Source organism: Bos grunniens, chromosome 10, assembly GCF_055505025.1.
Source record: "Bos grunniens cultivar Pamir isolate PY7600 chromosome 10, Bosgru_T2T1.0, whole genome shotgun sequence".
Classification (NCBI taxonomy): Eukaryota; Metazoa; Chordata; class Mammalia; order Artiodactyla; family Bovidae; genus Bos; species Bos grunniens.
This window is the reverse complement of record NC_141174.1, coordinates 126,859-152,706: the sequence shown is the minus strand read 5'-3', so window position 1 is coordinate 152,706 and position 25,848 is coordinate 126,859. Positions and strand designations below refer to the sequence as shown.

At 42.2% G+C, this 25,848-nt stretch overlaps 1 long non-coding RNA gene and 1 pseudogene across 1 annotated transcript; one reads left to right on the top strand and one right to left on the bottom strand.

Moving 5' to 3' along the window:
• Positions 1 to 2,450: 2,450 nt before the first annotated feature.
• On the bottom strand, positions 2,451 to 10,228 carry LOC147363824 (uncharacterized). Its single transcript, XR_015133795.1, has 2 exons — positions 9,847 to 10,228; positions 2,451 to 4,797 (listed from the first exon to the last, which is right to left on the bottom strand). It is a non-coding gene; the product is annotated as an uncharacterized LOC147363824 (long non-coding RNA).
• Positions 10,229 to 18,100: 7,872 nt separating this feature from the next.
• LOC147363823 (E3 ubiquitin-protein ligase RNF4 pseudogene) lies at positions 18,101 to 19,136 on the top strand (annotated as a pseudogene).
• The last annotated feature ends 6,712 nt before the right edge of the window (positions 19,137 to 25,848 follow it).

The window sequence follows — 25,848 nt, the reverse complement described above, 5'->3', positions numbered from 1 at the left end:
GCTCACCTGAGACCCCGCGCGCTCCCGCCCGCCCCGCGCTCTGCTTCTTCCGTGCAGCCCGGACCTCTGGCTCCTTGGTACTCTTTCCCCGCCCAGTGTAGCTAGGCACCTGGGCTCGGCTTGTTCAAGCTCAGTCTTGAGCAGACCAACAAGCCGCGGAGAGGCCAGAAACTGGCAGCTGCAGGAGCGCCGGCTTCCTGTTCTGTTCTCACAGGACAGCTACCAAGACGGGACAGGGAGAAACAGCAGACAACATCACGGTCCTTGATAAGCTGCTGGGTGCGTGGGTGGGGGTTGAGGACGCTGGGCACTGCTTTGCAGGGCCGCCTGGTGTCACCCCAAGGGTTCTCTTTTCCTGGGCAGAGCGGAGGAGGGGCAGGCTGGTCACGAGGTCAGTGGTCTGTTGGGAGACAGGCGTTTGTGGGTCCAAGATAAGGACCGCCTGAGTCAGCAGGTTAGCGCTTAAAGTGGAGCGTTAAGCACTGGGCACTGTCCCCTTCTGGGCCCCCACCATTCTCCTCTGGGGCGCCACTCTTCCTCGCTAGCTTCAAGGACTTGTATCGGAATATCTCACACTGTTGTGCGTATCACTTCTGTGGCATCCTAGGTGTTTTTTTTCGTTAAAGCTTTATTGAGGACTAATTCACAAATCGTAAAATTCACCTATTTACAATGTTCTTCAGCGGGTTACAGTATATTCATGGAATTGTGAAACTATCTTCTCAATGTTAAAACATTTTCATCACCTCCAAAAAGAAACATTGTATCGATTAGCCATCACTACCCATTTCTCCCCAACCACTCCCAGGCTAAGGAAACACTAATGTTTCTGTCTGGATGGATTTGCCTATTCTTTATAAATCATATAAATGGAATCATACAGTATGTGGTCTTCTGTGACTGGCTACTGTCACTTGCTATAGTATTTTCAAAGATCATCCATTTTAGCAACTATTGGCACTTTATTTCTTTTTATTGCTGAATAATATTCCATTGTATATTACACTACATATTGTTTAGTCATTCATTAGTTAATGAGCATTTTGGTTATTTCGACTTTTTGGCTATTAAAAAATAATACTATTATCGACTTTTATATGCATGCATGAATTGAACTGATGTATGCTAAGTCATTTCGGTCGTGTCCAACTCTGTGTGGCCCTATGGACCGCAGCCTGCCAGGCTCCTCTGTCCATGGAGTTCTCCAGGCAAGAATACTGGAGTGAGTTGCCATGCCTTCCGCCAGGGGATTTTCCTGACCCAGGGATCGAACCTGCATCTCTCATGTCCCTTGCACTGGCAGGCAGTTTCTCACCACCAGCACCACCTGGGAAGCCCACCAACACGCATGTACAAGTGTTCAGTCCTCTTGGCTGGAGTGGAATTCCATCTAGAAGCGGAATTGCTGGGTCTTATAGTAACTATGTCTTTAACATTTTCAGGAACTGCCAGGCTGTTTTCCAAAGATGCCACACCATTTTACCTTCCCACCAGAAGCATATGAGAGTCCCAATTTTCCTACATCCTTGCCAACACCTTTTTCTCTTCCCATCTTATTGTGATATAATTGACATACAGCACATAAGTTTAAGGTATTATATCACAATATGATTATCACAATAAGTTTAGTGAACATCCATAATTTCATATAGATACTAAATTAAAGAAATAGAAAAAATGTTTGTCTTGTGATGAGAACTCAGGATTTTCTCTCTTAACTTTTATATATAACACCCTACTGTTCATTATATTTATCATGTACATTTAATCCCTATACATATAACTGGAAATCTGTACCTTTTGACTGCCTTCACTGAATTCTCCCTTCCACAACCCCCTGCCTCTGAGTAACCACACATATGATCTCTTTTCCTATGAGTTTATTATTGAAGTATAACTGAAAATGCTATATTAGTTCCTGTTACACAATGTAGAGATTCAATGTTTCTATTCACTTCAAGATAGTAACCGTGATTATAGTCAGCATACAAAGATGTCACATGGCTACACTATGCATTTTATGCCCGTGACCTATTTTTCAACTGGAAGTTTGTACCTCTTAATCTCCCCCACTGGTTTCTTTCCTTCCTCACTCCCTCCTCTCTGGCAACCACCAGTTTTTCTCTGTAATTAGAATTGTTTCTATTTTGTTATGTCTGTTCATTTGTTCTGAAGTTGAGATTCCACATCACATGTAAGTGAAATCAGACAGTATTTGTCTGTCTGACTTATTTCATTTAGCACAACACCGTCTAGGTCCATCCGTGTTGTCACAAAAAGCAAGATTTCATTCTTTTTTACGGCTGAGTAATATTCATTATATAAATGTATATGCCGCAACTTCTTTATCCACTCGTCTACTGATGGGCATTTAGGTTGCTTCCATGTCTTGGCTGCTGTAAATAATGCTGCAATGACAGAGAGGTACATATATCTTTTCTAATTAGTTTTCTTTGAATAAGTTTGTTTTCTTTGGATAAATACCCAGGAGAGGAAATGCAGGATTATGAGGTAGTTCTAGTTCTATTTTTCATTTTTTGAGTAATTTCTATACTATTTTCCACAGTGGCTGTACCAATTTACATTCCCAGTTCACAAGGGTTCCCCTTTCTCTACACCCTTGACAATACATCTTATTGGTTATCTTTTTGATACTGGCCATTCTGAAGTGTGAGGTGATATCTCATTGCAGTTTTGATTTGCATTTCTCTGATGATTACTAATGTTGAGCATCTTTTCTTATGTCTGTAGCCATCTGTATGTCTTTGTTGGAAAAACGTCTATTCAGATTCTCTGATCATTTCTTTTTTATCTTTTGTTATGTAAGTCCTTTGTATACTATGGATATTAACCCCTTATTGGATATAAATTTGCAAATACCTTCTATTCAGTAGGTTGCCCTTTCATTTTGTTAATAGTTTCCTTTGCTATGCAAAAGCATAGATTAAGTCCCATTTGGATATTTTTGCTTTTATTTCCTTCCTTTGCCTGAGGAAACATATCCAAAGAAATATTACTAAGAGTGATGTCGGACAGCTTACTGCCTTTATTTTCTTCTAGAAGGTTTGTGGTTTTAGGTCTTCTATATAAGTCTTTAATCCATTTTGAATTTATTTTTGTGTATACTGTGAGAAAGTAATCCAGTTGTTTTTTTGCATATAGCTGTCAAATTTTCCCAACATCATTTACTGAAAAGGCTATCTTTCCCCTACTGTACTATTCTTGCTTCCTTTGTCCTAGATTAATTGCCTATAAAATGTGGGTTCATTTCTGGCCACTGTGTTCTGTTCTTTGGTCTATTTGTCTGCTTCTAAGATGGGCGGGTCATGGTGGAGAGGTCTGACAGAATGTAGTCCACTGGAGAAGAGAATGGCAAACCACTTCAGTATTCTTGCCTTGAGAACCCCATGAACAGTATGAAAAGGCAAAATGATAGGATACTGAAAGACAAAGTCCCCAGGTCAGTAGGTGCCCAATATGCTACTGGAGGTCAGTGGAGAAATAACTCCAGAAAGAATGAAGGGATGGAGCCAAAGCAAAAACAATACACAGTTGTGGATGTGACTGGCGATAGAAGCAAGGTCCGATGCTGTAAAGAGCAATATTGCATAGGAACCTGGAATGTTAGGTCCATGAATCAAGGCAAATTGGAAGTGGTCAAACAGGAGATGGCAAGAGTGAATGTCGACATTCTAGGAATCAGCGAACTAAAATGGACTGGAATGGGTGAATTTTACTCAGATGACCATTATATCTACTACTGCGGGCAGTGAAAGGTTGTTGAATCACACGAAGACACTGGGATTCTTGGCCCCCGGAGAAGAATTCAATCCGGGGCCAGAGACGAGGCTTGATCGCTCAGAGCCTTTGTGTAATAAAGTTTTATTAAAGTATAGAGGAGATAGAGAAAGCTTCTGACATAGGCATCAGAAGGGGGTAGAAAGAGTACCCGCTTGCTAGTGTTAACAATGAAGTTATATAATCCAAAGAATGTCTGGAGGTTGTAAAGACCTCATCAGACCTACTCCCATAATTTACATTTTAAGATAACACTGTCCTCAGGCAGGATACATCCTTGTAAAGACCAGGTCTACTCCCATAATTTACATTTTAAGATAACAGAAGGTTTAATCCAGAGACTGTCCTTAGGCAGGATACATTATTGTTATATAATCCTAAGGAATGCGGACAAAGAAAAAAAGTTTGTCCTTTCTTCTTGAGAATTCCAGACCCCTCTCTCCTTGGGGACCCCTAGACTCCTTATCAACCCGCCTAGGAAATGACTCTCTCATTCCCCTCTTTTCTTTTAGGAGAATTATGTTGCCTAGGGAAAAGGGGCATCGTTCTCGTTCCATAACTGCTTCCAAACTGACAAGGGGCATTGTCCCTAAATTGGTGAGGCAACGTATTCTCCTAATCCTCATATTGAGGATATCTGATCCAGGGGCCCCAAATAGTAGCTGGAGGAAGCTGCAGCAGTAGCAGGAGTTTGAGTAATCATTTGTAACTTAAAAGTTTTCATGCAGCTAGAAACAAATCCAGTTATACCATTACAGATGCAGGGAGCAAAGAGCAAAAACAAAACAATCAGAATCAAAATTAAAAGTCACATTATGTCCATAGTTAAAGTGCAACGTGTTGCACCAGTCCATTTTAGGGTTGGTAGATGTCATCAGATGAAGAAGAGGCATCGCATGTGATTGTTGTCGAAGGTATTCACAGACTTGGAGAAATTCTTTTCCTTGAAGTGGAGATGTCCACCTCCGGAAGCCTTCCACTGATGAAGAGGGGAGTGCTCTGCAGACCCAGCAGTTAGACCCATTGTGGAATGCAGCATAGGAGTGAGCCCAGGACAGGAAGGCATTGTCTTGAGGCTCAAACAGCAGACTCAGGATTTTTGGAGTCAGCAGAAGTAGACTCACATAGATGATCAGGCCCATCTGCTGCCCTTTGCTTAACTCTAGAGCTCAGGTCAGAGCCACAAGCTCCGCTAACTGAGCATTGGTTCCCTGGGGGAGAGATTTTGCTTCCAAAACCTGTTCAGCAGTCACCACGGTGTAACCTGCTTTACGCTTTCCATCCCGAACAAAAGAATTGCCATCTGTAACTATTTCCATGTCAGGATTGTCTAATGGGGTATCCTTTAGATCCTCCTGAGCTGCACAGTTTAAAGTTAGGAATTGAGAACAATCCTGATCAGGTGTTTCATTTTCCTTCTCAGGAAGGAAAGTGGCAGGATTTAGATTTCCACAAACTTTAAGCTTAGTTACTGGTCCTTCTAACAACAATGACTGATATTTAAGAAGCCTACTGTCTGTCATCCAAATATTAACCTTAGAATTTATGATTCCACTCACATTATGAGAAGTCAGTAAGGTAAGGTTTCATCCATTAATTATTTTTAAGGCTTCAGGTGCTAATAAAGCCGCTGCCCCAATTACTCTTAGGCAGTGGGGCCACCCACGTGAAACTATATCTAATTCTCTGCTTAGATAAGCAATACGTTGCTGGTGAGGCCCTCGGGGTTGTGTCAAAACTCCCAATGCCACACCTTTTCTTTCGGTGACAAACAAATTAAATTCTGACCCTGTGGGCAAGCTAAGAGCTGGAGCTTGCATGAGAGCAGTCTGAAGAACCTTAAGTCTTTTGAGTTTCTGGAGACCAAACCAGTTTGTCAGTTTGGGCCTGCTGAGTTTCAGCTATAAGTTTACACAAAGGCTGGGCAAGTTCCCCATAACCCGGAATCCAAATGCGACAGTAACCTGTGATTCCCCAAAATCCTCTCAATTGTCTTAAAGTCATAGGTAGGGGATGATTTAGTATAGGTTTAATTCTCTCAGGGCCTATGGCCCTAGTCCCTTCTGATATGATTAGGCCCAGATATCTAACCCGATTGTTGACAAAGCTGAGACTTTTCTCTTGATGCCTTGTAACCACAGCCTGCCAGAAAGTTTAAGAAATCTTCTGAGGCTCACAAACAAACTTCCTCTGTCTCAGCACAGAGCAAAATATCATCTACATACTGTAACACCACCGCTTCAGAGATATTAAAGTTTTGTAGATCCCGTGACAAACTTTGTCCAAATAAGTGAGGACTGTCACGGAATCCCTGGGGCAAAACTGTCCAGGTTAACTGAGAAGCTGGCTGAGCAGGGTCTTCAAAGGCAAATAGGAATTGACTTTCTTCCACCAAAGGCACTGAATAGAAGGCATCCTTTAAATCAATTACTGAGAAATATTTGGCCCATTCAGGAATTTCAAACAATAGAGTATAAGGATTAGGCACCATGGGGTGTAAAGGAACTACAGCCTCATTTATTATTCATAAATCTTGAACTAGTCTCCATTTACCATTCGATTTCTTTGTACCCAAAATAGGAGTGTTGCAAGGACTGTTAAAGGGAATTAATAGTTCCTGCTTCTTTAAATATTTGATGGTAGGTTTTAACTCTTCCTCAACTTCAGGTTTCAGTGGATACTGCTTCTTATGTGGGAATACGTGCGGGTCTTTGAGCTTAACAACTACAGGAATAGCATTTTGTGCTCGACCCACAGATTTTCCATCAGCCCATACTCTAGGATTTACATTTTGTTCAACTAAAGGGAGAGAAGGGGAGGGCTCCATATTCATGAAAACAGAGGCATGGACCTTGCTCAGTATGCTGCTGCTGCTGCTAAGTCGCTTCAGTCGTGTCCGACTCTGTGCAACCCCAGAGACGGCAGCCCACCAGGCTCCCCCGTCCCTGGGATTCTCCAGGCAAGAACACTGGAGTGGGTTGCCATTTCCTTCTCCAATGCCTGAAAGTGAAAAGTGAAAGCGAAGTTGCTCAGTCGTGTCTGACCCTCAGCGACCCCATGGACTGCAGTCTACCAGGCTCCTCCGTCCATGGGATTTTCCAGGCAAAAGTACTGGAGTGGGGTGCCATAGCCTTCTCCGTTGCTCAGTATATCCCTTCCCAAAAGGGGTGAGGGAAATTCTGGCACGATCAGAAACTCGTTTGAAAACAGCACAGAATCCCAGTTGCAAGATAAAGAATAACTGAAATAATACCTTTTGGCTCATCCAGACAGTCCCATTACAGAAGCGGATCGGGAAGAAAGTGGGCCAGGGGCTTCAATAAGCACAGAGTAAGTTGCCCCAGTATCTAAAAGGAAACCTACGGATTGGCCCCCCACAATTATTAATACCCGGGATTCCTCAGGTGTAATTAGGACAGGAGCTTGTGTGGGGACCCCCGGGCACCTTCAGTCCTGATTGTCTTGAGAGTCCGACTCCTGAGACCTACGCCTCTGGGGGCAGTCTCTCTTCCAGTGTGGTCCTTTGCAGACCGGACATGGAGCCGGGGGCGGCTTAGATGCCTGAGGGCAATCCTTCTTGAGGTGCCCCTCCTTTCCACAGTAGTAGCAAGCCCATCCCTTTTCACCTGGGTCCCTCTGGGCATTTTTCTCAGGCTGTTTAAGAACGTTTTTCATAGCCATGGTGAAGGCTTCCGCCTTTTCCTTTGTCTTTTTTTGCCTTTCTTTCTTTTCCTCATATTCCCTAGCATAATAGACTGTCTGAGCCAGTTGTAACAGAGTATCTAAAGACTGATTTGGTCCATACACCCGTTAATAGCTTACCGCGGATATCTGGAGCCGACTGAGTGAGAAATCTATCCTTTAAGATCACTTTTCCCTCTTCACTTTCAGGATCAATCTCAGTGAATCTGCGAAGGGCTTCTCTCAGTCTATCTAGGAATTTACCAGGAGCTTCCTTCTCCTGTTCTATGTCGCCAATTTGCCATAGTTTAAAGGCTTAGAACGCGCCTGCCTAAGTTCCTCAAGAATACATCTAACAAAATGACTCTGATCCCATCTTCCTTTAGCTGTGTTGTAGTCCCAGTCTGGTTCTATAGTTGGGACCGCCTGATTCCCAGTGGGGAGGGCCGCTATCTCGTTCTCCCTCCTCCCTACTGATTCATTACCAAGCCATTCATCTCCATAAGCAACCGCTTTTCCCAAAACTCGAGTCTTTGACTCGGGAGTCAGCGTTTGTCCCAAGATATACATCACATCCTTACAAGTGAGGTCATAAAGCAGAGTAACACCTTTAAAAGCTCTAATATATTTTTCTGGGTCCTCTAGATAGTTTACCAGATCCTCCTTGATTCTTTGTATTTCTTGATAAGAGAAAGGCTTATTAACTCTCACAGACTGATTATTTCTCCCGGTGGGTGTTTCATAAAGAGGCAACAGCTTGTGTGGCTGTTCCTCAGTCTCTCTGGCTGTTCTGCGCATATGATCCCAGGGATAGATTGGAGAAACCTGTTTTTCCTCTTCTCTTTGTCTCCTGTCCTCCATCTCATCTCTTACTTCGATGCTCTGAGTTTCTACTGAAAGCAGAGTAGTCTGAGGTCGTACTGGGACAGGAGTTGTTTGGACCTCCATGTGGGCAGTTTGAATCTCAGTTTGGATTTCCACTGAGACCAAGGCAACCCTTCTGAGGGGGGTTCTCTGGCTTTCAGTTTGCTCAGCTTGGAGCCCCGGGTACGGGGGCAAAGTGGGAGGACAGGAGGGAGCTGAAGGTTTCACGCCCAAATCTATACCCTTAGGACATAAGTCTGGCATATTTCGCAGAGAGAAAAAGGGCAACACATATGCCATTTCTACCCATTTCCCTTGTTCCTTACAGAACCGGTCTAATTATAGAACAGTATTAAGTATCCCTCCAACTGGCCACCGTTTGCCGTCCTCCAATGGATACCGTGGCCATGCAGTATCACATAGGAAGACCAGGTATGTCCTCTTTAAGCCCTGGGGATCAAATCTATCCCAGTTTTCAGGATACAGTTCAAAGGAGTGAGGCTGGAATTGTTAGCTCCCATCTGTAAGAGAGAAAAAAGCGACCAAGGCCATTTTTCTACCGGAGGTGTCCCTCCCTGCTCTAGATGGGGGTGTAGACAGACGTTACACCAAAAGCTTTTCCTTCCTGGTCGGACTTAGTCTGTCCCTTACCGACGCAGGGGCCGTACTCGTCCCTCCCGGTTCTACCACCGAGATGGGGTGGGGATGTACCAGGGGTAGACTTGATAGCATCCCTACTTGACGTCCAGCTCTTCACCTTTAACCTTGCTTGCCTCTGATGTCACCCGGGGGGACACTACTGGGGGAAACATTCGTCACCTGAGTGCCTGTGCACGACCCTGAGTATTTCCTGACCACAATAAGACCGACACGAACATAAAACTGAGATGTTCTTTTCAAGCGTCACCACACCAGTTTAAGAGCCTCCTCTGATCCACTAAGAGCCAGCGTTACCAAAGAAAAAAAACCCATTGCAGTCCCAATCTGAAAAACCTTTAACCTCAGAGATGTTCTTGGAGCTAGAGCTCCATCTAGCTTCCGAACTTTTGATTTCTACCGAGGCTAGGTGCTTTCTTGGCTACCAATCCAAGTTTGGGACCTAAGCCACAGTACACTGTAACAGTATAGATCACAAGTCCCTTGAAAGTCTATGATCCACCAGATTACGTTAGTACTTCTAATTCCCAAGGAGTTATGAAATGGTCAAAGAGACAGAAAAGTTTGACCGAGAAAGGAGAGTTCAGTCCACAAGCTTTGCCCATTTCTGGTTGGTTCCCGAAGGAGACATTGGGTGCCTCTTGACATTGGCAGGTCGGTATAACCCCCTGACAGGTTTCTGCCATAAGCCGTATGAGATCACCGTGGAACCGCAGAGCAGGGCTCCTTACTTGCTTCACGCAGGGCATGTCATTCATTCACACAAGCACGCCGTAGAGTTAGTAAAGCATGGCAGACAACATGTTTGCTAAGAGAACAAAGAACTAAAGCTCCAAGCATCCTTACCTTGTCCTGAAGGATCCCGGACGAGCCTCCAAGATGAAAGGTTGTTGTTGAATCACACGAAGACACTGGGATTCTTGGCCCCTGGAGAAGAATTCAGTCCGGGGCCAGAGACGAGGCTTGATCGCTCAGAGCCTTTGTGTAATAAAGTTTTATTAAAGTATAGAGGAGATAGAGAAAGCTTCTGACATAGGCATCAGAAGGGGGTAGAAAGAGTACCCGCTTGCTAGTGTTAACAATGAAGTTATATAATCCAAAGAATGTCTGGAGGTTGTAAAGACCTCATCAGACCTACTCCCATAATTTACATTTTAAGATAACACTGTCCTCAGGCAGGATACATCCTTGTAAAGACCAGGTCTACTCCCATAATTTACATTTTAAGATAACAGAAGGTTTAATCCAGAGACTGTCCTTAGGCAGGATACATTATTGTTATATAATCCTAAGGAATGTGGAGAAAGGAAAAGGTTTGTCCTTTCTTCCTCCTTGAGAATTCCAGACCCCTCTCTCCTTGGGGACCCCTAGACTCCTTATCAACCTGCTTAGGAAATGACTCTCTCAGCAGGAATCCCTTAGAAGAAATGGAGTAGCCATCATGGTCATCAAAAGAGTCCGAAATGCAGTACTTGGATGCAATCTAAAAAAATGACAGAATGATCTCTGTTCGTTTCCAAGGCAAACCATTCAATATCACAGTAATCCAAGTCTATGCCCCAACCAGTAACGCTGAAGAAGCTGAAGTTGAACGGTTCTATGAAGACCTACAAGACCTTGTAGAACTAACACCCGAAAAAGATGTCCTTTTCATTATAGGGGACTGGACTGCAAAAGTAGGCAGTCAAGAAACACCTGGGGTACCAGGCAAATTTGGCCTAGGAGTATGGAATGAAGCAGGGCAAAGGCTAATAGAGTTTTGCCAAGAGAACGCACTGGTCATAGCAAACACCCTCTTCCAACAACACAAGAGAAGACTCTACACATGGACATCACCAGATGGTCGACACCGAAGTCAGATTGATTATATTCTTTGCAGCCAAAGATGGAGAAGCTCTATACAGTCAGCAAAAACAAGACAGGAGCTGACTGTGGCTCAGATCATGAACTCCTTATTGCCAAATTCAGACTTAAATTGAAGAAAGTAGGGAAAACCACTAGACCATTCAGGTATGACCTAAATCAAATCCCTTATGATTATACAGTGGAAGTGAGAAATAGATTTAAGGGACTAGATCTGATAGATAAGAGTGCCTGATGAACTATGGACTGAGGTTCGTGACATTGTACAGGAGACAGGGATCAAGACCATCCCCATGGAGAAGAAATGCAAAAAAGCAAAATGGCTGTGTGGGGAGGCTTTATAAATAGCTGTGAAAAGAAGAGAAGTGAAAAGCAAAGGAGAAAAGGTAAGATATAAGCATCTGAATTCAGAGTTCCAAAGAATAGCAAGGAGAGATAAGAAAGCCTTCTTCAGCGATCAATGCAAAGAAATAGAGGAAAATAACAGAATGGGAAAAACCAGAGATCTCTTCAAGAAAATTAGAGATACCAAGGGAACATTTCATGCAAAGATGGGCTTGATAAAGGACAGAAATGGTATGGACCTAACAGAAGCAGAAGATATTAAGAAGATGTGGCAAGAATACACAGAAGAACTGTACAAAAAAGATCTTCAAGACCAAGATAATCATGATGGTGTGATCACTCATGTAGAGCCAGACATCCTGGAGTGTGAAGTCAAGTGGGCCTTAGAAAGCATCACTACGAAAAAAGCTAGTGTAGGTGATGGAATTCCAGTTGAGCTATTTCAAATCCTGAAAAATGATGTTGTGAAAGTGCTGCACTCAATATGTCAGCAAATTTGGAAAACTCAGCAGTGGCCACAGGACTGGAAAAGGTCAGTTTCACTCCAATCCCAAAGAAAGGCAATGCCAAAGAATGCTCAAGCCACTGCACAATTGCACTCATCTTACACGCTAGTAAAGTAATGCTCACAATTCTTCAAGCCAGGCTTCAGCAATACGTGAACCGTGAACTTCCAGATGTTCAAGCTAGTTTTAGAAAAGGCAGAGGAACCAGAGATCAAATTGCCAACATCTGCTGGATCATTGAAAAAGCAAGAGAGTCCCAGAAAAAACATCTATTTCTGCTTTATTGACTATGCCAAAGCCTTTGACTGTGTGGATCACAATAAACTGTGGACAATTCTTCAAGAGATGGGAATACCAGACAACCTGACCTGCCCCTTGAGAAACCTATATGCAAGTCAGGAAAACAACAGTTAGAACTGGACATGGAACAACAGACTGGTTCCAAATAGGAAAAGGAGTACGTCAAGGCTGTATATTGTCACCCTGCTTATTTAACTTATATGCAGAGTTCGTCATGAGAAACGCTGGGCTGGAAGAAGCACAAGCTGGAACCAAGATTGCCGGGAGAAATATCAATAACCTCAGATATGCAGATGACACCACCCTTATGAAAGAAAGTGAAGAGGAACTAAAAAGCCTCTTGATGAAAGAGAAAGAGGAGAGTGAAAAAGTTGGCTTAAAGCTCAACATTCAGAAAACTAAGATCATGGCATCTGGTCCCATCACTACATGGGTAATAGATGGGGAAACAGTGGAGACAGTGTCAGACTTTATTTTTTTTGGGCTCCAAAATCACTGCAGATGGTGATTGCAGCCATGAAATTAAAAGACGCTTACTCCTTTCAAGGAACGTTACGACCAACCTAGATAGCATATTGAAAAGCAGAGACATTACTTTGCCAACAAAAATCTGTCTAGTCAAGTCTATGGTTTTTCCTGTGGTCATGTATGGATGTGAGAGTTGGACTGTGAAGAAAGCTGAGCGCTGAAGAATTGATGCTTTTGAACTATGGTGTTGGATAAGAGTTTGGAGAGTCCTCTGGAGTGCAAGGAGATCCAACCAGTCCATTCTAAAGGAGATCAGCCCTGGGTGTTCTTTGGAAGGAATGATACTAAAGCTGAAACTCCAGTACTTTGGCCACCTCATGCGAAGAGTTGATTCATTGGAAAAGACTCTGATGCTGGGAGGGATTGGGGGCAGGAGAAGGGGACGACAGAGGATGAGATGGCTGGATGGCATCACCGACTCGATGGACGTGAGTCTGAGTGAACTCCGTGAGATGGTGATGGACAGGGAGGCCTGGCGTGCTGCGATTCATGGGGTCTCAAAGAGTCGGACATGACTGAGCGACTGAACTGAACTGAACTGATGCCAGTAGCATACTGTTTTGATGACTGTAGCTTTGTAGTAGAGTTTGAAATCAGAGCATGTGAGACTGTCAGCTTTGTTCTTCTTTGTCAAGATTATTTTGGCTAGTCAGGATCTATTATGTTTCTTTGCAAATTTTAGAATTATATGAAGAGTGCCACTGGTATTTTGATAGGGATTGGACTGAATCTGTAGATTATTTTGGGAAGTACGGTCACTTTAGCAATATTAACTCTTCAAATCCATGGACACAGTGTATCTTTCCATCTGCTTATTTCATCTTTGATTTCTTTTATCGCTGTTTATAGTTTTCTGAGTACAGGTCTTTTATGTCCTTAGATTTATTCTTAGGTATTTTATTCTTTTTGATACGACTGTTAATGGGGCTGTTTTCTTTCTTTTTTTACACAGCATCACAGCAGGATTTATTGTTTCTTTGGTACCGTTTTCTTAATTTTTCTGACAGTTCATTGTTACTGTATAGAAATGCAACAGATTTCTGTATATTAATTTCATATCCTGCTACTTTACCAAATTCATTGATGAGTTCTAGTAGATTTACGGTGGTGTCTTTAGGATTTTCTACATATAATATAATGTCATCTGCAAACAGTGAAAGTTTTACTTCTTCCTTTCCAACTTGGATTTCTTTTTTTTTCCTTTTTCTTGTCTTACTGCTATAGTTAGGACTTCCAATACTACACTGAATAAAAGTGGTGAGAGTAGTGGGGAGAGTAGGTATCTTTGTCCTATTTCTGATCTTTCAGCTTTTCATTATTGAGTATAACATTAGTTGTGGGCTTGTCATGTATGGCCTTTATTATGTTGAGGTATGTATTCCCTCTATACCCACTTCATTGAGTTTTTAATCATAAGTAAATGTTTAATTTTGTCAAAATCTTTTTCTGCATCAATTGAGATGATCATATAATTTTTATTCAGTTCAGTTCAGTCACTCACTCGTGTCTGACTCCTTGCGACCCCATGAACTGCAGCCTCCCTGTCCATCACCAACTCCTGGAGTTCACCCAAACCCATGTCCATCGAGTCGGTGATGCCGTCCAACCATCTCATCCTCTGTTGTCCCCTTCTCCTGCTGCCCCCAATCCCTCCCAGCATCAGGGTCTTTTTAAATGAGTCAGCTCTTTGCATCAGGTGGCCAAAGTATTAGAGTTTTAGCTTCAACATCAGTCCTACCAATGAACACCCAGGACTGATCTCCTTTAGGATGACTGGTTGGATCTCTTTGCAGTCCAAGGGACTCTCAAGAGTCTTCTCCAACATCACAGTTCAAAAGCATCAATTCTAAAAAAAAAAAAAAAAAAAAGCATCAATTCTGCGCTCAGCTTTCTTTATAGTCCAACTCTCACATCCATACATGACTACTGGAAAAACCATAGCCTTGACTAGATAGACCTTTGTTGACAAAGTAACATCTCTGCTTTTCAATATGCTGTCTAGGTTGGTCATAACTTTCTATCCAAGGAGTAAGCGTCTTTTAATTTCATGGCTTCAATCACCATCTGCAGTGATTTTGGAGCCCAGAGAAATAAAGTCTGTTCTTGTTTCCACTATTTCCCCATCTATTTGCCATGAAGTGATGGGACCGGATGCCATGATCTCCGTTTTCTGAATGTTGAGCTTTAAGCCAAGTTTTTCACTCTCCTCTTTCACTTTCATCAGGAGGCTCTTTAGTTCTTCTTCACTTTCTGCCATAAGGGTGGTGTCATCTGCATATCTGAGGTTATTGATATTTCTCCTGGCAATCTTGATTCCAGCTTGTGCTTCCTCCAGCCCAGTTTCTCATGATGTACTCTGCATAGAAGTTAAATAAGCACGGTGACAATATACAATTAATGTGATGTCCTGTGAATGCTCACCCATCCATGCATCTCTGGGATTACTTGATCATGGTATATGATCCTTTTAAGGTATTGTTGAATTTGACTTGCTAATATTGTATTTTGTAAGGATTTTTACATCTATGTTTGTCAAGGATTTTGGCATATAATTTTCTTTTTTTGTGATATTTGTTTGGTTTTGGTACCAGGATGATACTGGTCTTATACAGTGAGTTCAGAAGCATTCCTTCCTCTTCAGTTTTTTGGAAGAGTTTGAGAAGGATAGGTGTTAACTGTTCTCTAAATGGTAAGTCATCTGGTCATGGGCTTTTTTTTTTGATTGGGAGTTTTGGAATTACTGATTCAATTTCATACTAGTAATTGGTCAGTTAATATTTTCTCTTTCTTCCTGATTCAGTCTTGGGAGGCTGTACATTTCTAGGAATTTTTCCATTTCTTCTAGGTTGTCCATTTTATTGGCATATAATTGTACCCAGTAATCTCTCTTTCGCTTTGGTTTTCATTTATTTGGGCTCTCTCTTTTTCCTGATGGGTCTGGTTAATGCTTGATCAATTTTGTTTATCTTAAAAAAAAAAAAAACAACAAAAAAACACAAAACTCTGACGTTTCATAGATCTTTTCTATTTTTCAAGTACCAATTTCATTTATTTCCACTCTGACACCTTTATGATTTCTTTCCTTACACTAACTTTTGAGTTTTGTTTATTCTTCTTTTTCTAGTTCCTATATATGTAGAGTTAGGTTGTTTATTTGAGAGTTTTCTTATTCCTGGGGTAGGTTTGTATCACTATAAACTTCCCCCTTAGAACTGCTTTCATTGTGTCCCATAGATTTTTGGATCACTGCATTTTCATTTTTGTTTGTCTCCAGGTATTTCTTTTAAGATGTGATAATTTTATTTATTTATTTTTGGCCATGTTGCAAGGCATGTGGGATCTTAGTTTCCGGACCAAGGACTGAACCTGCATCCTCTGCATTGGAAGCAGAGTCTTAACCACTGAACCGCCAGGAAGTCTTGTCTCCAGGTATGTTTTTAATTTCTTCTTTGATTTCTTCAGTGATCCATTGATTGTTTAGTAGCATATTGTTTAGTCTCCATGTGTTTTTTCCCCTTGTAGTTATTTCTAGTCTCATGGCATTGTGGTTGGAAAGATGCCTGATATGATTTCAGTTTTCTTAAGTTTGTTGAGACTTCCTTTGTGGCCTAGTACATTATCTATTCTGGAGAATGTTCCACGTGCACTTGAAAAAATGTGTATTCTACTGCTTTTGCATGGAATGTTCTATATATATCTGTTCAGCTGTTCTAATATAGTGTTTAAGGCAGTGTTTCCTTATTGATTTTCTGTCTAGATGATCTACTGATGTATGTGGGGGTATTAAAGTCCCCTACTATTATGTTACTGTTGACTTCTTCCTGTATGTCTGCTCATATTTGCTTTATGTATTTAGGTGCTCTGTGTTGGGTGAACAATTGTTATTATCTATTTTTTTTTTTTTTTGGCCATGCCATGTGGCTTGTGGGATCTTCGTTCCCTGACTAGGGATCAAACCCTGGGCCCATGGCAGTGAAAGCACTGAGTTGTAACCACTGGAGTACCAGAGAATCCCCATATCTATCTTTTTAATTATAGTCATCCTAATTGGTGTAAAATGGTATCTAATTATGGCTTTGATTTGCATTTCCCTAATGATGATTAATGATGCATTATTTTTAAATTACAAAATAATTTTAAAGAAGTATTTTCATGCTGAGGTTTTGAGAACTTTAACTATCTAGGTCACATGTCCCAATATCACAGAGACTAGACTCAAACCAAATCTCTCTATGGCTAATGCTTGGACTCCATACCCTCTTTTATAGAATAGAATCTAGGATAAAACTTCACTAGCTGCCTCTGTTAGAAAGGGAATCCTGGCCAAGATGAACCTCTGCATGGACTAATTGATTCATTCATCTCTTATTTACTATGAGAAACTCAAATATACACAGAGCTTTTTAGTCTCTCCATTTTCACTCTGAAAAAAAAAAAAAGTGTTTTCTTGAGATTCTCATAATGGATCTTGGATGAAGTAGTGACCCTTTCTCCTTGGTTAATGATTTTGTGCTTCTCTTTATGTTAGTGCCCACTGGGCTTCTCCTTCTCCTCCTCACCATCATCAGGACATGGAATGAGGAGGGACACAAAGTTTAAACTTAGTTTAAATGCACAGTTATCAAAATTTTTGAATATACTTTCCTCTATTTATCTATATATTTTATACTGCTGTCAATCTTATTTTAAGTATTACTAATGCTTAATTTTTCCTTTTTCTTCAGTTAAAAATTCAGATTGAGCTTTCTCGTAAGTGGCTCCCAGAAGATTCACCCCACCCCACTGTGGGAACACAGTAGTTGTGGAGGTGGAAACAGGAATGGAACCAGAATCAGAGTTCAAATATACTGGAAAATCTGAGCTCAACCAAGAGCTGTGGCACATTAAGGAGTTTCAGTTCAGTTCAGTTGCTCCGTCTGTCTGACTCTTTGCGACCCCATGAATCGCAGCACGCCAGGCCTCCCTGTCCATCACCAACTCCCGGAGTTTACTCAAACTCATGTCCATTGAGGCGGTGATGCCATCCAGCCATCTCATCCTCTGTCGTCCCCTTCTCCTCCTGCCCTCAATCCCTCCCAGCATCAGGGTCTTTTCCAATGAGTCAACTCTTCACATGAAGTGGCCAAAGTATTGGAGTTTCAGCTTTAGTATCAGTCCTTCCAATGAATATCCAGGACTGATCTCCTTTAGAATGGACCGGTTAGATCTCCTTGCAGTCCAAGGGACTCTCAAGAGTCTTCTCCAACACCACAGTTCAAAAGCATCAATTCTTTGGCACTCAGCTTTCTTCACAGTCCAACTCTCATATCCATATGTGACAACTGGAGAAACCATAGCCTTGACTAGATAGACCTTTGTTGGCAAAGTAATATCTCTGCTTTTGAATATGCTACTTAGGTTGGTCATAACTTTCCTTCCAAGGAGTAAGCATCTTTTAATTTCATGGCTGCAATCACCATCTGCAGTGATTTTGGAGCCCAGAAAAATAAAGTCTGACACTTTTCCCACTGTTGTTTAGCATTCACTATAAACTTTGGCACAGGTTACTTATTTGAACACTGGATCTAAAAAGCACAAAGAACACAAGAATATACTATGGTATCAAGGTGAGTTCCAGACAAGCCAGAGAATTCCACACATCTGTGGAAGGGGGCACAACTCTGGACATGATCTTGGAAGTGGAACTGATAGGACTTGGGGAAAGTTATGAAACAGCTGAACTCACTTGTGAATCTCTAGACCCTGCAGTGATTAGCCTAACTCACCATGACTCTGTTGTGATTACTGAAGAAAGGAGGAGGTCAGGTGGAAATACAAGGTCACTGCATGGCCAAACGGGCAGCTGTGTGGTGAGCAGTGATAAGAAGGGTTGGTAAGGGACAGAGATGCATCTGTGACCAACAGCACCTACCATAACGCCCTGGAAGAAGAAACTTTAAGTTGCACATTACTTGGTTATATCCACTGTTGAAATTGTATGGATGGGCACTCAAGAGATTGAACTGAGTAAATGACATGTCTGCTTTACAGAATGTGGCCACATCTGTAGGCAGTGCCTCTGCACTTCCCTTAAATATACTAAAAATCATCCAGTTTGTTTGAAAAAATTCAGCTGCCATCAGTACCACTGCATCTATATATGAAGTGTGCTGTGTTGCTCAGGACAGACGGATAACCTAGTTAGGATTTTCCCATGACCTTATGCAGAAACTATAGATTGTTGCCATTCAGTACACTGAATTAAAAAAGCCTGGTTTTAAAAACCGCTCTCTGGAGTATATAGAAAACTCTTTCGTCGTACACGCTATGAGACTACCTTTTGATTTGTTTCATGCTGCAGGGCTCGACTTGGTTGTCATAGTATACTAGAGGCTGGTGGTTGTCCTCAAAGCAAATTTTCCTTTCTTCCTCATAACAGTCAATTTTAAATTGGCCACATATGGGCATTTTTGGTCATGTAAATAAGGGCAACATCCTAGAGATCACGGAGCAAATAAATGGAAGGAACCTGAGAGACTGACAACTTTGCAAACCAGAGCCACCTACAAGTTTGGGCTTTTACTTGAGAGGTGAATAAACTTCATTCTTATTTAAATAAACATTATATGGGGTCTTGTTTAAAGAAATGGAAACTTTATTTTAATTAATGGACTAAGGAGGGTGATATCTCCCTGGTTTCTTTGAATTTCATGACTCCACTAGAGTAGAAGGAAGTCAGTCCTTTATAACCACCTCGCCAACCAGCACGGTGGAGGTAGGTATAAAAGCAGGCCCCATGTCCTGCTGGGACTCCTAGTGGCTGTTAAAATCAGCCTGAGGAGATGTCTAGACACTGGAATCTAGAGTTGGGCTTCCGTGCTCTTTGACCTGCCACACCAGAGAGAGGCTGCCTTAACCCTAGGTTTACAAGTGTGCCTGCCTTCCACCATACTGGTCAGCTAATCTACAAGCTGGTGTGCGTCTATGTGAACAAATACATCACTGCATCCACATCCCAGGTGCTCCTGCAGTCTGACTGAGTCACAGGCCTTGAGAAAGCCTCCTTCTCGCCATCCTCCAGCACACATTAGCTCTTTTTTGTTTTGAAGAAAATCATATAGGACTCATAATTTCATCTGCACTTTACAGTCATAGAGGACATGATTTCTCCTATGTTCTCTCCTTTTCCCTCAGAATGAAATGTGAAGTAAAGTGTATTCTTTACTTACAATTGTTGTAGCAGTGTTGCTTTTCTCCATGGAGGCTCAGTTGTGCCAATGGAGCAGTGCCTATCCCAGCACCATGTCTGTTCTACACACTGTATTCTCTGCAATGTCTCATACTTCAGACCTCAGTTGCTTGACTTGGCACAGTATATGCAAGATCAATGTGGTATACACCTTTTGTGTGGGTTTCTTTGTATGTTCTAAAATGAAACGAGGAAGAAAAATAACATGAAAATTTAAAAAAGTTATAAATATTAGATGTAGAACTTCCTACATTTCAATAATCCATCTTTTGTGTTTCACTTTGGAGACCATAAATTGCTCTATGACATAGCACAATATATCACAAAGTTGGCTAATGATTGAAACACCTGAGGTGCCTATTAAATACAGATTCTGCTTTTGCATGTATTGTCCATGCAATTACTAGTGGTAAAGAACCCGCCTGCCAATGCAGGAGACATAAGAGACACGAGTTTGATCCCTGGGTCAGGAAGATCCCTTGAAGGATGGCATGGCAACCCACTCCGGTATTCTTGCCTGGAGAATCCCATGGACAGGGGAGCCTGGAGGGCTACAGTCCATAGGGTCACAAAGAGTTGAACACTACTGAAGCGACTTACCATGCATGCACATGTCCATGTGATTAGGGAAAAGGGCATATTTTCTCCAGCTTGCCAGCAGCCCTTGACTCTCCCTAATGTGCTCTACCCAGCCATATTTACCTTATGTAGACATTTGAGTTTTTGATCTCTGCTTTATGGGAAAAAATGCCTTTGGGGGAAAGTTGGGCAGCCATGGAGGCAGGGCCCTACTGCTGAGTCACACGCAGCAGTAGTCACTACAGTCACCATGACTGTAGCCTCTCTCTTCCCATACAGTCAGCGCCTGCAGCTGACCAATAGAGAAAGACCCCAGCAAGTGTTGCCCTTTGAGCTCCTGCTGCACTGAACAACTGAGAAGGACCCCAATCAGGGGTGCCCTCTGAGTGCTGCCTGTGCTGAGCAACAGGGAAGAACCTGCCAGGGCAGCCTTCTGAGTGTCAGCTGCCAGTGGCTAGAAAAGAATTCTAATAGTATTATATCTCCTGCTCCAGTAGCCGCTGGAAGACAAGAATATACAATGGGGAAAAACAGTCTCTTCAATAAGTGGTGCTGGCAAAACTGGAGAGCTAGTGTAAAAGAAAGAAATTAGAACACTTTCTAACACCAAACACAAAAATAAACTCAAAATGGATTAAAGACCTAAATGTAAGACCAGAAACTATAAAACTGTTAGAGGAAAACATAGGCAGAAGACTCTTTGACATAAATTGAAGCAAGATCCTCTATGACCCACCTCCTAGAATAATGGTACTAAAAACAAACAAATGGGACCTGAAAAGTGAAAGTGTTAGTCTCTCTCTTTGCGACCTTATGTAGCCTTCCAGGTTCCTCTGTCCGTGGGATTCTCCAGGCAAGAATACTGGAGTGGGTTGCCATTTCCTTCTCCAGGGGATCTTCCCGATCCAGAGATTGAACCTTGGTCTCCTCCACTGCAGGCAGATTCTTCACCGTCTGAGCCAACAGGGAAATTAAACTTAAAAGCTTTTGTACAGCAAAGGAAACCATAAACAAGATGAAAGACAATCCTCAGAATGGGAGAAAATAATTGCAAATGAAGAACTGACAAAGGATTAATCTCCAAAATATACAAGCAGCTCATGCAGCTCAATGTCAGATAAACAAACAACCCAATCAAAAAATGGGTAGAAGACCTAAAAAGACATTTCTCCAAAGAAGACATACAGATGGCCAATAAACACATGAAAAAATGCTCAACATTGCTCATTGTTAGATAAAATGAAAAGTGAAAGTGAAAGTCGCTCAGTTGTGTCCGATTCTTTGTGACCCCATGGACTATACAGTCTATGGAATTCTCCAGGCCAGAATACTGGAGTGGGTAGCCTTTCCCTTCTCCAGGTGATCTTCCCAACCCAGAGATCGAACCCAGATCTCCTGCACTGCAGGCGGATTCTTTGCAAATTAAAAACTACAATGAGGTATCACCTCACATGGTCAGAGTGACCATCATCAAAAAATGTACAAACAATAAATGGGGGCCAGGATATGGAGAAAAGGGAACCCTCTTGCACCGTTGGTGGGAATGTTAATTGACATAACCATATGCAGAACAGTATGGGAATTTCTTTAAAAACTAGGATTAGAACTACCATATGACCCAGCAATCCCACTACTGGGCATATATCCTGGGAAAACCATAATTCAAAAAGACACATGTACCCCAGTGTTCACTGCAGCACTATTTACAATAGCTAGGACATGGAAGCAACCTGGATGTCCATTGACAGGTGAATGGGCAAAGCAGATGTGGTACATATACACAATGAAATATTATTCAGCCATAAAAAGGAACAAATTTGAGTCAATTCTAGGGAGGTAGATGAACCTAGAGCCTGTTATAGAGTGAAGCAAGTCAGAAAGAAAAAACAAATACTGTATATTAATGCATGTATATGGAATGTAGAAAAATGGTACTGATGACCCTATCTGCAGGACAGGAATAAAGATGCAGACATAGAGAACAGACTTATGAACACAGCCAGGGAAGGAGAGCGTGGAACTAACTGAGAGAGCAGCATAGAAACATATACATTACCATGTGAGAAACAGCTAGCTAGTGGGAAGCTGCTGTATAACACAGGAAGCTCAACCCAGTGCTGTGTGACAACCTAGAGGAGTGGGGTGGAGTAGGGTGGAGGGTAGGAGGTAGGTTCAAGAGGGAAGGGACATATATATACTTATGGCTGATTCATGTTCTTGTGTGGTAGAAACCAACACAACATTGTAAAGCAATTATCCTCCAATTTAAAATAATTTTTTTTATAGTATGATAGACCTATGTTGTTAAAAAGATGAATAAGATCGTATCAAAGATGGTAAAGAATCTGCGTGCAATGCAGGAGACCCCGGCTTGATTCCTGGGTCAGGAAGATCTGCTGGAGAAATGGACAGCGACCCACTCCAGTATTCTTGGGCTTCCCTGGTGGCTCAGCTGGTAAAGAATCCGCCTGCAATGCAGGAGACCTGGGTTTGATCCCTGGGTTGGGAAGATACCCTGGAGAAGAGAAAGGCAACCCACTCCAGTATTCTGGCCTGGAGAATTCTGGGTCGCAAAGAGTGGGACACAACTGAGCGACTTTCACTTTCACTTGCCAGAAGCTCACAACTAGGGGTCAAGAGATGTGAAAACAGTTATAATGCAAAGAAAGAAAGAAAGAATGTAGTGAAGGGCCTCCCTGCTGGTCCAGTAGTTAAGAGTCCACCCTGCAATGCAAGGGACAGAAGATTCCAGGTGCCAAGGGGCAACTAAGCCGGTGCTCCACAATGCTGAAGCTGTGCCCTGGAGCTCAAGAACTGCAACTACCGAGCCCACGTGTCACAATGACTGAAGCCCGCACACCTAGAGCCCCTGCTCTGCAACAAGAGAAGCCACCATAATGAGAAGCCTGAGCACCGCAACGAAGAGTGGCCCCTGCTTGCCACAACTAGAGAAAACCATGCAGCAACGAAGACACAGCACAGTCAGTAAATAAATAGATCTTTAAAAAATAAATAATAATGCAGTGAAATAAAATCTATGATGGAAATTTCTGCTAGTTGCTACTGGGGCATAAAAGAGGAAATAACTGACTTCTCAGTAGCTTTCTTGGAGTCTTGAAGATGGAAAATTGAACTTCCAATTTATATTAAGTTCCACTGGAGTTCTTGAAGATTAGTACTTCTTGTTAAGATTAATTCCTCTTATAGATACTAATATCTCTTGTTATATTTCAAGACAAAGTTAATTTGAAGGGGCATTAGTTTTGTAAACTATTTTCTGTATCAATGTTAGTGCAATAACAATAACAATAGCTATGACTATTTATTGGGTGCTTACTATATGCCAGATGCTGCTCAGTACTTTACATAAATTATCTCATTTAATCCTCGAAACAATCCTCTGAGGTATGTATTACTATCTCTATTTTACTTTTTATTTATTTAAAAATTTTTTGGCCTTGCCACGTGGCTTGTGGGATCTTAGTTCCTCAACCAGGGATGGCACTTGTGTCCTCTGCAGCAGAAGGGCAGAGTCCTAACCACTGGACCACCAGGGAACTCCCCATCATCTCCATTTTACATATGATAAAATTAAGGCTTGGAAAAGAAAAGCAACTTTGGCTTATGACTATATTTTCATTTTCCACTACCCCCGATTACCAATTATATGGTAAAACCTGGTATGTAGTTTATATTTTTTTATTAGTGTATAATTGCTTTACAATGTTGTGTTAGTTTCTGCTGTAGGACAACATGAATCAGCCATATGTATACGTATATCCCCTCCCTCTGGGATCTCCCTCCCTCCCCACTCCCCCCATCCCACCCTTCTAGGTCATCACAGAGCTGGTATGTAGTTTATTAAACACCACTGTCTACTGCCCCCTTGCCCAAAACTTTATTTTTGAATAGTGAAATAAAATCTTGAAATGCCTTTTTGTGAGATTTTGGACCTTTTGCTAAATAGGTTTTGGAATAACAAATTTCGAAGGTAGAAGGGAAGCCTCAGGAATTCATACTTTACAGATGGAAGAACTGATTCCAGAGGAGTTAAGATATCTTAGCCAAGGTTACTCATCGTTCTGGAGGGAGACAAGGCTTGTCTCTCCTAACCCACTATTCTTGCCCCAGGGTCAAAGACTCAAGAATGTGCTGACTTCAATGTTTAATACAATCATCTTTACTAAACATTGTTAAACATTTTAACCAACAATAAAACATTCAAGATGAAACATTTTTTTTTTTTTTAACTTGGGGACATGATTTCTAGGTGATCATCAACATTTCATAGCCATTTATTTGACAAAGAACTTGATCCAATGAATGCTGTGTACCATCAAGGTAAGCATGACACAGCATAACCCAGCGGCTGTTCATAACTTAGGGAGGGGGCAGACATGCATTCAAACTGTTAAAATAATTATGTACAAACATGTACAAAGGAGAAGAAGAAGAAGGCAATGGCACCCCACTCCAGTATTCTTGCCTGGAAAATTCCATGGACGGAGGAGCCTGGTAGGCTGCAGTCCATGGGGTCGCAAAGAGTCGGAAACGACTGAGCGACTTCACTTTCACTTCATGTACAATGGTCTATTGTGCTATACAAATGTGTGTAGCAGTGGTTCTCAGCTGGAGGATGGGTCCCACTCCCATATCCCCAGCAGACATTTGGCAATGTCAGGAGATAATTTTGATTCTCACAACTTGGGAGTGGGGGTGATACTGGCATCTAGTGAGCAGAGGCCAGAGATGCGGCTAAACATCCTCAAATTCATAGGTCAGCTCCCCAACAACAAAGACTTAGGCAGCCCAAAATGTCAACAGGGCTGAGGCTGAGGTGGTATACAAGCAGCAAAGTATTTTCTACAAGGGACTGGTTATGGAAGAGTTTACTGAAGAGATAAAGATTGGAGTGAGGGAGGGTGGGCCCCCAGAAGAAGAATCAGCATGTGCACAGCCACAGAAGCAGCATATGTAAGCAATCACACACCCGTGGGAGGGTCATGGGCGTAAGACTGAACAGCTAGGTAGGAGCTGACATAGGAGAAAACAGACTGAGTTGGAGGAGCCACTGTGAGAACCATGGGTCCTGTTCTGGCGCTTAACAGGTCACTCAGGAGCACAGGCTAGGTACTGATCACTGCCAGTGAAAACTGTCAAAGTGTTTAAAATGAGACTTCTCTCATCTTGCGTCCTTATGGTCTGGGGTTCTCCAGGCATATTACTTTCTCAAAGACACAGTGCATAGGCTGTTTCAATGGAATGTAAGCTCTCAGGTGGAATGGGAGAAGGCAATGGTACCCCACTCCAGCACTCTTGCCTGGAAAATCCCATGGACGGAGGAGCCTGGTGGGCTGCAGTCCATGGGGTCACTAAGTGTCGGACACGACTGAGCGACTTCACTTTCACTTCTCACTTTCATGCATTGGAGAAGGAAATGGCAACACACTCCAGTGTTCTTGCCTGGAGAATCCCAGGGACAGGGGATCCTGGTGGGCT